The 12,504-nt window shown below is 42.4% G+C and overlaps 2 non-coding genes across 2 annotated transcripts; both read left to right on the top strand.

Moving 5' to 3' along the window:
• Positions 1 to 8,500: 8,500 nt before the first annotated feature.
• On the top strand, positions 8,501 to 8,691 carry LOC140307884 (U2 spliceosomal RNA). The gene has a single exon (XR_011915908.1). It is a non-coding gene; the product is annotated as a U2 spliceosomal RNA (small nuclear RNA).
• Positions 8,692 to 11,546: 2,855 nt separating this feature from the next.
• LOC140307963 (U1 spliceosomal RNA) lies at positions 11,547 to 11,710 on the top strand. Its single transcript, XR_011915981.1, has one exon. It is a non-coding gene; the product is annotated as a U1 spliceosomal RNA (small nuclear RNA).
• The last annotated feature ends 794 nt before the right edge of the window (positions 11,711 to 12,504 follow it).

Raw genomic sequence — 12,504 nt, 5'->3', positions numbered from 1 at the left:
CTGCGTTTTAGTTTTATGCTCCTAAAATCTGGAACAGTCTTCCAGAAGATGACAATGTTTAAATCCAGGCTGAAAAGTTTTATTTAGCTGTGCATATGACTCTCTTCACTTTTCATTCAATTGATTAATGATTATTTTTTGTTTTATGGAATTATTTTATTTGCCTTCTTGTGATTTTATGTATCTTTAAAGCACTTTGAATTGCCTTGTGTACGAATTGTGCTCTACAAATAAACTTGCCTTGCCACATGAAACACAATTGATGTCATTTATTCACTTGCTCCTGTACTGTTTGCTACCAACAATCAATAAAATATAATTCATTTGATTTGAAGAATATTTGTGAGAGTGATCTTTTTTTTTTCAATGCCATTTATGCTTTTTACAGAACAATTGATATATTTAAGGATGGTTGAAGGCTGGTTAAAAGTAGTTAAATATTTCTGAAGCCGATTCTGATCTGTTTACATGTGCAAAATGATGTAATATTGTTTTACATGTGCTTATCTGTAAGTAATACGGCTGCTAAGTGCAGATTGAACTGAGGGCAAGGAGTCTTACAGGAGAAAGTTGGGAGAACAAACTCCAACAAAACAACATGAGGGAGGTGTGGAGTGGTCTGAGAACCATCGCTGGCCATGAAAAAAAGAGTGGCCAGGGAATAGAAGGAGGCCACTGAGTTAAACTTGTTCTTTAACCCCTCTAACTCCTGATCCCTTACCATCTACCTCAACCTTATCTTACCTTATGTCTGCATCTGTGTTCCAAATCTTCAACAATCACAAAAACATTGAATTATATTACAGAACTCATGCTTCATGCTTATAGCAGCAGTTTTATTGAACAAAGTGCATGAAATTGGGAACTTTAAAATAAACTACAGTGTAATACAAAGTGTCATTAAACCTGGCTAAGAATGAAAATTCAAACGTTTTATTATACTAAGCTGCTGACATCAAAGCACTACAATTTAAAACTTGATTCAAATCTTTCGTATTAAATGTAAAACGATTTCAATCAACTGAAGTGAACCACAACACAGCAGTAAGTCAAATAGGATATTTTACACAGCAGTAAAGTTGTTTTGAACATGAAAAAAATCACGTTTATAAAAATATAAAACTATTCACAATTACTATGTACATATAATTTCTATATGTACAGTGAGTTCGTTCAGAATATTTACAGATTGTTAAGGCATATTTACATCTCAGTCCTTCAACTTGTCTACAGCAGAGGTGAAGTCTTCATAGCTAGCATAAACTCTGTTGTTCAGACCTTTTGATGAGGACATCATCTTTACGGGGCAGAATGTCTTTCTCTTGTATCTTCTGTGTCCCTGTGTTGGTTGGGCACAGAGTGTACAGACTGGAATATTTTGCACCCTTGACAATTTGGCTCCAACTTCTAATAGATGCCCCTGGTGCTTGCGCTTGTACTGCGTAGCTCTCGCCCAGGCTAAATGACCGCCAGTGCTGGGCAACGTGCCGGTGGTGTGTGTAGCAGGCGGTGTGGACGCAGTTGGAGGAGCTGTTGCAGGCGTATCGGCCGGCTTAGGGATCACCTGACGGGCAGCCATTGTGGTCTGTGTGGAGGGGCCTGCAATCGCAGAGGGAGCTGCTGATACAGAAGGGGAGGGCAAAGGGCTGGTGATAGCACAGGTGACGAGAAGGACTGATGTAGAGGGACCAGCTATCACAGGGGTCACCAGAATGGCAGGTAATATGGGTCGTAAAGAGCGCCCTGCAATCTTAAGGGCTGCTGTAGATGCAGACAGGGATCGTACAGGCCTGGTGATTGGCGAGGTGGCGGGGGTTTTTCTTATTAGCTGTGGCACTTTTAGGTGCGGCCGGGAGACGGGCATCGTTATGTCCGACCTTCCCTTCAAAACCTTTGTCCCGGCAGTGCTTGGTGTGGGCACATATTTCAGCTGGTAGTCTGGTGGAGGGAGGACTGTAGGCTGATGAGGGGCAGGATGAAGGTCTGTTGATGAGATGGAGGTGATCTTTGTGATGGTGGATGGTTGTCTCGTTGTCTTCATGTTGACAAGCCGCTCTTGGTGTTGGATGAAGTCCCGCACGGTCTTGACGTTTATTATAGGTAGGGGAATGCCAGCTTTGCAGAGAACAGGGTCATCCACTAAAATTCGGTGCTGGACCCGCTCGTATGCCTTCAGGATGGTCGTCTTCTCCGGACTGCTGCGTGACCCATGAGGACAATGCAGCCACAAAAGTTTCACCAGTGTGTACATTAGCCTGTTGTGCTGAGCACTTATGTTTTGTTGTGCTGGTGCGTAGCGTTTGGCCATCTTTACTTTCTGTATCACAGCAGCATCAACAAGGTCGTCTCTTTTAGTGCGGCAGTACAGAGTGTTGCTCCAGTGCATTGTGTACAGTTGATTGAACTGCTGAGGCTGCTTGGTGTGCTCTTCGACGGCAGTCCAGGCTTCCGGGATATTTCCTTCTTCTACACAAGCTTTAAATACTTTGCTACTGTTTTCACTGTTGTTTTAATGTCTAATTTAACTCCTGGCAAAGTGGAAACATTTGAAAACTCGTCTAACACTGGCTCATACGTAGCAGTTGAACAACTTTAACTCCTGGAATAAAATGTACATCCACATCAACAAACAAACAGCTACTCACAAAGACTGGAAGGTGAACACTAGCAATTTCATTGCTGGAGAGCCGGATGTGGGGCAGCACAGCACTCAGCGCATTGTCACAGGTCTCCACATCACTCTCGTAAGCCTCATCTGGCTCATCTGGATCATGATGCCCAGGCTGAAGCACCTCCTCCTCTGGATCCGGCCCATCGTTCACGATGTCTGCGAGAGAAAAAGGGCCCGATTCTCCTGTACTCTGACTAATCAGGTATTCCAACCCGAGCAGCTCATTAGAGGGGACATAAGCGGGAGCCTGGAAGTTTTCCTCCACAGTCTCTCCGAACAGCTGCCGGCAGCGGGTGTTGAGGCGGTCGATAAGTGGTGCAGAGTAGATTCTGTGGTGCCGTCCTTTTCCCCCCAAACACTGCATCAGAGCAGCGGTCAGAATTCCACCGTGCAATGCCACTTATCAGATAGACCTGATAGGGCCGGGCTGCGCAGTGGGGACCTGAACATCACAATAAAACACATGAGATTACTCACAGTGACACGTGTGACATTTTATAAATATCCACCTGTGCACCTGGGATCATGTTGGGCAAAGTTTTGTGGAATCCTTCCAGGCTGTTGTTGCCACGCAGACATTTGTAGTAGGGCACATCCACTTTGATGGTCGTTGTACGCGCCACCCTATACATGTAGATGTCTGGAGGATCCTGGATGCACTCCAGGTGTCGCCGCTGCGCCGCCCACATCTCATCAATGGCCGCTGCAAATACAAATAACGTACAGACACACAAACCGATTGTTATGTAGACTTTTTTTATGCCACCCAACTAGTATTAATGTTGTAAGTTTTAGTGTCAGGTCTTTATACCAGGTGTCTTGAAGAGGCCGACTCCACTTTCATCCAGCCCCGCGGGGCCTTTCAGTTCCTCAATGGCCAGGTTGATGAGCCTAAACGTTTCCTGCGCCCCTTGTGTGACCCGTCGCACGTGATGTTTCAGCTGCTCCCTGGAAATAAAAAGGTGGATGATGTCCTCATCTGTCACAGCCTTCAAAGCTGTCGGGTCCTTGGCTCTGACAGCCTTGATGAGTAGCTCCATGTCTGCGCGGTTGTACGCCAGCACCGCCCCAGCAAGTGCAGACTTGAACACTGCGTACTTGGAGTGAGACTCTGTGCGGACGGCTGCATCGAAACGGTGAATCCAGTGAAAGATGTCCAGACGCACAACCATTCCACTGTCCACCCAAGACTGGAACAAAGTCTCCACAGCTGTTGGGCCCTGTGCACAGCAACAGCCACGGTCCACATACAGGATGCTGGGGACAGGTTGGTTGGCCAGACGAAACCTCCATCACTCCACGGCACATAGGTCCCAGCTTCTCTGTGGACTCCTCAATATGACAATATGTTTATAATAGGAAATATGTTCTGTATGCCACAATCTGTGATTGCGTTTTGATTTACATACTTTCTTGGTGGAATCCATCTTTAGCACAGTGCCAAAAGTGGAGAGGATCTGGCTCCTGTAGTCCTGCACGTTGTCAGCCTCTGCCAGCAGGAAGGCGTGGCGCAGGAGCCGTGCAGACGGGAGATCTCTTGGAGGAGACAGAGCCTGAAATGTGTGACCTACTGCAGAAACAATCCCTCCAGGTTTCACTAAGCTGTGTGGTGTACAGGTCTTTGCACTGAAGGTGCTTCTCCGTGTGGTTTTCCTGTATCTGACGCCACACCTTGACCATAGTGTTCCCTTCGGTTCGGTCCCTCAGAAGACGCACAACATTCTTGTCCACACCACGCCTGTTAGTGGAGGAAAAATTTATAACTTTAGGTCGGTTCGAATAACTTCTTTAAAGACTGACACGTGCACACACGATGCTGAGTGTACTCACTTGCTAGTGAGGACGGCAGGGAACACAGCTTGATGTGCCTCGCTCAGTTGTGTTATAATAACAGGATCCCATGCAAGCCACCGACCTGTTGTGCCACCTTCTCCACCCCTGGCTGACTTTGTGCAAGGCCCACAGCACAGGACCTCCGTCAGCATCGTGTACCAGTTGGATACGTCACAAATGTGACGTACCTGGACTACAGATCAGGGAACAATATATAATAACAATAATGATAATAGCATATAACAATTTACAATCAAATCAATATGATTTTCAAGGAACTTTTCCTTTTACATGTTTAGATACAATGTAATCATTATTCAACCATGATGTTTTTACTCTAACACAGCTGAATTGAGTTATATCATCGCCACGAGGACACTTCAGGGAACATCTCCAGACTCCTACAGGGCGCCACGCAAAGACACGGCTGCGGAAAAACAGGTGTGGTACAGGCAGAGCACCTCCGACGAAGCCTGGAGGTTCTGGAGGGGAAAACCACATGCGGTCTGACTTCATCACCCGTCGCCTCTTGAGCACACCAGTGATGTCCTTGTAGATTTGAACGGCGGGGCTTCAGTTGGCTGTGCAGCAGCCGGGATCCTGGATATGCGCTTCTTGTGTGGCAGCTTGGGTGGTGCGGTGGACTCTGGCTGCTTGGGTTGTGCGGTGGACTCAGGCAGCTTGGGCAGTGAAGAGGGGTGAAAAAGCCTTTGGAAAACACTGGACTCTGGCAGCTTGGGTGGTGCGGTGGACTCAGGCAGCTTGGGTGGTGCGGTGGACTCAGGCAGCTTGGGCAGTGAAGAGGGGTGAAAAAGCCTTTGGAAAACACTGGACTCTGGCAGCTTGGGTGGTGCGGTGGACTCAGGCAGCTTGGGCAGTGAAGAGGGGTGAAAAAGCCTTTGGAAAACACTGAACTCTGGCAGCTTGGGTGGTGCGGTGGACTCAGGCAGCTTGGGCAGTGAAGAGGGGTGAAAAAGCCTTTGGAAAACACTGGACTCTGGCAGCTTGGGTGGTGCGGTGGACTCAGGCAGCTTGGGTGGTGCGGTGGACTCAGGCAGCTTGGGCAGTGAAGAGGGGTGAAAAAGCCTTTGGAAAACACTGGACTCTGGCAGCTTGGGTGGTGCGGTAGACTCTGGCAGCTTGGGTGGTGCGGTGGACTCAGGTAGCTTGGGCAGTGAAGAGGGGTGAAAAAGCCTTTGGAAAACACTGGACTCATGCAGCTTGGGTGGTGCGGTGGACTCAGGCAGCTTGGGTGGTGCGGTGGACTCAGGCAGCTTGGGCAGTGAAGAGAGGTGAAAAAGCCTTTGGAAAACACTGGACTCTGGCAGCTTTACCTTGTCTCTGGGACCTGAATCTTGAGTCTTAGACTCCTGGGACTGGGTAGTCTAAAAATGTATCAAATTTTTATCTTATATTATGACTTATTTACATAAAATTACTTCATATAAATTTACTGATGTGTCTTACTTAAGTTCCACAGACTCGCATGCAGCTACCATCTCAGCTTCATCACCAGGCCATAATGAAGGACTATACTTAGAGGTGCTTTCCTGCAGTTGCTGGACAATAAGGCAGTGTAACAATCAGAATGTATGATGTACCACGTTTCACTTACCAAACACAAACAAGCATACTTACAACACTAAACACTCACCGATATATATTACTTTAATTCAAACAAGCATCATTTATATCATCTGACTGTGATAAACAGATTAGTAATTGAACCAAGAATGAAACAGATGTGTAAACATGCTACCAAATTTGTCTTAAATTTAAAATGCTTACGACTTCATGTAGCCCACATCGTTTGCCACAAGCCAGTGGAACGGTGCATTTTTGTATTGACCAAACGGCACTGGCAGCTTTCCCAGGCACTGCTGGCGGGATGGAGCAGTGACACCCTCCACCTGAAGGAGCTTTTCTGCGTGGGCCAGGGCAGTGGCTTTGTTCAGCAGCTCCGGGGGAGGCGTGGGGAAGACCAGCCTTTTATCCCGATAAAGACGGGCCTCTTTGTTCGCCATCAGAATGGCCTGTTGCCGATTTTCAGGAGCATCTGGGTTGGCAATGCGGATTGTGGGGTTTGCCATCTAGATAGTTAAACAATGTTATTCTCCAAAGGGAAATTTATTGGAGCAGCAATTCCTATTAGCAGTAAAGTGGCATTACATCTTGGTATTAAATGTCTGTCTGCCTATCGAGATAAGATAAGAACTTTATTACTCTATTAATTTATCAGCGCTATTGAGAGGTTGTATTGCACTAGATAATGAATGCAATTGTACAAGGTAGAAATAATAATGATAACACTGAATAGAGTTAGTTAAATAGTTAAATAGTTAAATGGACGAGTGCAACTGTTGCAGGACTTACCTGTGCATGCAACCGTTCTGAATGTCAATGATCAAGATGAAAGTATGTAACAAAAAGCATACATCTCCAGCTGAAAACATGAAACCTGCATACTTGGAATAATATTCCACTAGCGTGACCAACCCAAGTTGGTTATTAGGAGGAAATTTCATAAATGTCCTCAAAACAGTGTGCAGATTTCAGGTTTTTGTTTTTAGTTTTTTACAAACAAAATGGATTAAAATGTCTCTCTTCAATGAATATTTGAAAAATGCATATTCAAAACTTGTTTAAATCTCTTCCAGAAAACTTTTTGTTTTGATAATTTATTTTTAAAATAAAGATTTATTTAAATATATATATAATTCCAATTGACCATGTGCTTTGCAAATGTGCTTTTACATTTAAAGCTAATTTAAACTCGCTGTCATTGTCAGTTTAAAAAAAAAAAAAAATTTAGTCATAGAGGTGAACAAGCAAAGCTAACATATTGAAAGATTTCAAACATATTTTTATGTTGAATTGGAAATAAAACTTGTCAGTTTGACAATTAGCAACAAGCTGGGTTCAATTTAAGATGTATGCGCATGCGTTAATTGAAACACGTTGGTTCTGTCACGGGAGTAAAGAGTGATGAAGTGGCGGATGGCCCTTAGTGAGTTCATGTTTACTTAATATGCTGTACTTTTCTTTGAGATAAGAACGGCTATTGTGTTAACATTATAAATAACTACATATTGTTAAGTTGGTTTAATTTTTCGTCGCGCATTGCAAACGTTTCACGCAGCAGAGTAGTTGAGGTTAGCTAATTAAGCTAGCTTCGGTTTAATTAACCCCAACGGTTTGAAGGTCTGGACAGTTTCAACACGTTCATATTTCTCACTGTTGACCATTTTTGTCTAATTAAATTGAATGTTAACTTACTGTCTTAACAGCCTAATTAAGTTTGCTTACTGGGAGTGTCGGTTAGTTTTAATTGTTGGAGTGGTGGTGGTATTAAGGTTTTAGCTAACTGCCGTTAACTGTACATGTACGTAAGTTACCGTTGGTGTTTGGGTCATAGTTGTGGAGCTCCCTAAACGTTTAACTTTACTTTTTAGAAAGAATAGTTTTCAGTTTGACCACCTACAGTGCCGAGCAGGTGCGTTAGGGTATTTGCTGAGTAATTAATTCGGGAGCCGAGCATGAGGTGCGCTGGCTCTCTTCTCCATTAGAGGCCACCACAGGAGCGTTGTCAGTTTGGAGTCCGTATCGAAAAAACATTATTTTCCCTCGACTGCACTTGTCCCTTTACATTCGTTCGACTCATGAAGCTCAACTGACTATTTACTCGCACACATAAAGGTAATACACATATTGTAACGTATATGCGAGGAAAATTGAGTTTTTTCTATGTTTAAGTTTCGACGCTTCCTATTGGACTGAAGCGTACCACGTGTGCAGGAAGGGACTCGAAGCCGCATTTGTTGACAATTGTTAATTCAACTTACTCTTTCGAAACAACATCTGCGTTACAGGCGCAACGTTGTTCATCGTTAGTTTTTACTGTGACATAAATCATGTCGTATTCTATTTGATGTGTCTAACCGTGAGTTAGAATGACGTTGCGGAGAATGAGTTGGTTTCCTCCGACCTATTTCTGGTATCGCTTCTCGGCCTTTTGGCTAAGATCAAGTGTAGTATCTGTTCTTATCAGTTTAATATCTGATACGTCCCCTACCCGGGGACCATATATTAAATTGATTTTTGGAATAGGGAGATGTAATAGGGGCTTGCTCCGTCCACTCCACGCATCGACCTGGTATTGCAGTATTTCCAGGAACGGTGCACCCCCAATAGTGTGAAAAACAATGAGATTTAAGCGTGCTTGTTGTATTGTTTCTGGTGAATAAATGCATCTGTTATTTTGTCTTGGTTACCATGACTTGTTGTAAATATAAAGTATTTTTAATGAAGTTCTTTACCCTCTTCTGTGCTGGGCGTTACATTTTTTACTTTGATTCTCTGTTCCTGTTTCTGTCCTTACATTGCTACTCTTCCAAACTTCATCCAGGAAAAACTTCTAGTTTCTTGATTCCGTGCCTGGAACAAGCATGTGATCAACAGGGAGTGCGTGATGTCATTTTACTCATTGGCGGAGCACACATTTTAAAGGTAAATGTAGGAAGTCAGAATTAAGATCGAGATGTGATTAATTGTGCAGCTCTATACACAGCCACCAACAAACAACCCACTACACACTGGGCTGTAGTTCTGCTTATATAAGATGCCAGATTCAAACAAGAATAGATCAACATAAAAATGCCCCGTAGCTCCACTTTTATATTGTTTCAACTTTTCTTTTTGCCTTCTTTTTAAACTATATTTTTCCTGTTTTTAATCGAACAGAATATATTTAATTGGCAGTATATTAGGTGTAGTGTATGTGAAAGTATTGTGTATTTAAAGTCAACATCAGGACCATCTGTAATGGATTATTTAAGTTTTTAATCCAAATAACTATTCAGACACATTTGTACACGGGTTCAGCATCTCTGTACATGAAAGACTGATATGAATCTGCTCCTTCTGGTGTAGTCTGATATAATCTTACAAGTCCACATACATTTCTGTAAAAGGCTCAGTTAAAATGCAACAACACCCCCCTCCCCAACTCTGAAGCTTTAACAATGAGCTCACAGCTCTGCTGTTCACTGTCTTTGCAGAAATGAACAGAGACGAGTGGAAGGTCTTCTGTGAAAGAGTCTTGTGTTTAAACTCAGCATCACAGCCTGAGTGTAATGCACAGTTCAAACGCATGAAGTTGTATTTAGATAATTGTCATAGAAATAACTGCAGTTAATAATTTCATAATTCACCTAAACTCTATAAAGAATAACAGCTGTTTATTGAAAGTAAAGAGAGGAATGTAAATGGGCAATTAAATGTCTTTTGGGCTCCCTAAACAAGGACCACACAGGACAGATATGGCACGCTCACAGTTGGAGGCAGAAATTAAACAAGATGGCTCCATTAAAAGGTAGTAATCTCTATCAGTCTGTCACCTATCATACTGTGGAAAACTCGAAATAGGACATTTCTGTTGAGTTTATGTGATGATGCAAATATTATTACATTTGTCTGATAATTATGATTACATGATTGGCTAATTGTTACACATCTGTTTTACTCAGAGTACCTTTTTTTTTTTTTTTTTTTTCCAGACACTGACACAGAGGCAGAGAGAAAAATCTTCACAGAAATCCCATATGGACGTACACAAGGTGAGTAAGTGGTCGCTCAGTGAGTCCATCAGACATTTTCTGTCATATGAATGTGTCCACGTGTGTGCCAGAATATCACAGACGGTGTATGTACTTGTGATGAGATTACATAGGATACATGTTTATACGGAGTGTAAACACAGCCTGTTGGTCGGGTTCAATAAATGTCAGAATTCATTCAGTCCTTTCCTCTAATGTACTTACACCCTGACAAACACAGTGCACAATGTGTATAAAATGCATTGCATGATTGCAGGGTTTCACAGGTAGTAAATACTAATAATGTACATATTTAGGCTACATTTTACATAAATTCTCCCTCAAAATTCTGCTGTTCACATTCATAGTCGTCTTATTGGTGCACAGACAGAGAAAGTGACTTCTGTCTCCTCCCACATCACTTTAAGTCACTGTTTGGTGTGTTGAAATATTTCTTTTTTAATCGCAGATTTGAGAAAGAATGTTTTGAGGCTTTTTATAAAAAATAATAATTTTCTGTATGGCAGCACTCGTACAATTTTATTCCCATCGTTCAACATCAATTCTCTGAAATAGATCATTTAATGTCTTTACTTTTGTTGAAATACCTCAGTGTCATTTTATAAAGTAGATCAACAGTCATGTGGCCAGTTTACTATGAACATTAAACCGAGGTTGTATGTGAAAGTATTGTGTATTTAAAGTTAACACCAGGACCATCTGTAATGGATGGATCAGATGTTTATTTCATGGTTGAATCCTGCAGTTACCTCCGTTCTCCACCAGAGACCGATAGAGCTTTGTAAGCTGGTGTGGTTTTACAGCCTGAAAAAAACATCTACATGACTTTTCTTTGTTTCTTCACACATGAAGACATAAAATCAGATGCCACATCATTTGGAACAATTCTTGTGGTTTTGATGTGTATTGTGGTAAGATCCCATTCATTATCATCCAGCCTGGTTCACACTCCACGACAGTAGGAGGCAGCAGCAGGACTGTCAGTATCCCCCCACCAGTAAACAAAGAAACAGGAAGTGGTTGCACAGTTAGCAGACAGAACATGTTTCTGTGTGTTTTTATACTTTCTCTGAATGTCAGATGTGAACAAAACAGTTTGTGATTGTAGTTTGATTCACTTAGTTTCACTTTAACTCTCTGTTGGGCTGTTAGTCATTTACAGACAGGCTGATTTATAAAACATGATGTATTTTTATAGCTTTTTGTGATCAAATACATCAGTGCATTATGGGAAACATGAGCAGTCTTTTGTAGAAATAAAATGTTAATAATCTATCAGTCCACAGATCAGTTCCCTCTGTTTTCAGATGTTGTAGCATCATCCCAGCCTCTGTAGCCTCTGGTTTAGTTAGCTTATAGACTGTTAGCACCATCAGTGTTCTCAGTATGTGTGCGAGTGAGTCCCCCCTCAGTGATCTGTACAACTCATACTTACCTGGCAGGGGAGATACCATGATCATGAAGGTGGTTCACCCAGGGCGAGGCTCAGCCATTGCACTCCGGCTGTACTGACCTTTGCGAATTCCCCAAATGTGGGAATCTCGACTGCATAATTTCTGGTAGTGGGGGACTGCGTTCGCGCTCTCCCCTGATCAACTTGTTCAAAGAGAAGTATAAATTCTAACGTTTAATGATATATGAGTAGTATTGTGTATCTTCTGAGATTACATCAGTTTGAATCTGTTTTTTTTAAACATAATTGAATTTGGTGATATTGTGTCAAACACAAATGTCACCTTAAAGCACTTAAAAAATAGTTTAATTCAAGTGTTCACACTGTTCAACCTTCTCAAAGAAAAGTTAAAATTAGTCTCAGTTTGGTATTTTTTTTACCATTTCATTCAGTTGTCAAAGCACCAAATCACAACTCATGTCACCACAAGGCACTTCAAAGAGACACTCCATGCTCTTTAAGCTCGACAGAAGGCTGATTACGACCTATTCGTGCACCTTCAGGACCGTGGTTGGGAAACACTGCAGTAGGAAACATTTTGAAACCAGAAAAAGTGAGAACCAAAATATTCAAACAAGAAACTTATTTAAAATCAGATGTTGAGTCGATGTGCAGCCATCATGTAAAGTTAAATTATGTTGAAAGTTAAATATACACCAAATAATTGACCTTAATTGTACCATTGTAGCCCTGTGATGGACTGGCGACCTGTCCAGGCTGTACCCGCCTTTCGCCCGATGACTGCTGGGATAGGCTCCAGGCCTATAATGATAATGTCACATGTTTGACATTTCACAAATATCCACACCACGATTGTGTACCTGGGATTATGTTGGGTAAAGCTTTGTGGAGTAAGACACACCCACCTTATTCATGTTAGTAAGTAAAGTTTATTTATAAAGCACCTTTCTCAGATAACAAATCACCAATAA

The sequence above is a fragment of the Leuresthes tenuis genome, unplaced genomic scaffold (genome assembly GCF_036924035.1).
Source record: "Leuresthes tenuis unplaced genomic scaffold, fLeuTen1.0.hap1 SCAF_5, whole genome shotgun sequence".
In the NCBI taxonomy this organism is placed as follows: Eukaryota; Metazoa; Chordata; class Actinopteri; order Atheriniformes; family Atherinopsidae; genus Leuresthes; species Leuresthes tenuis.
This window is presented reverse-complemented; position numbering and strand designations above follow the sequence as displayed.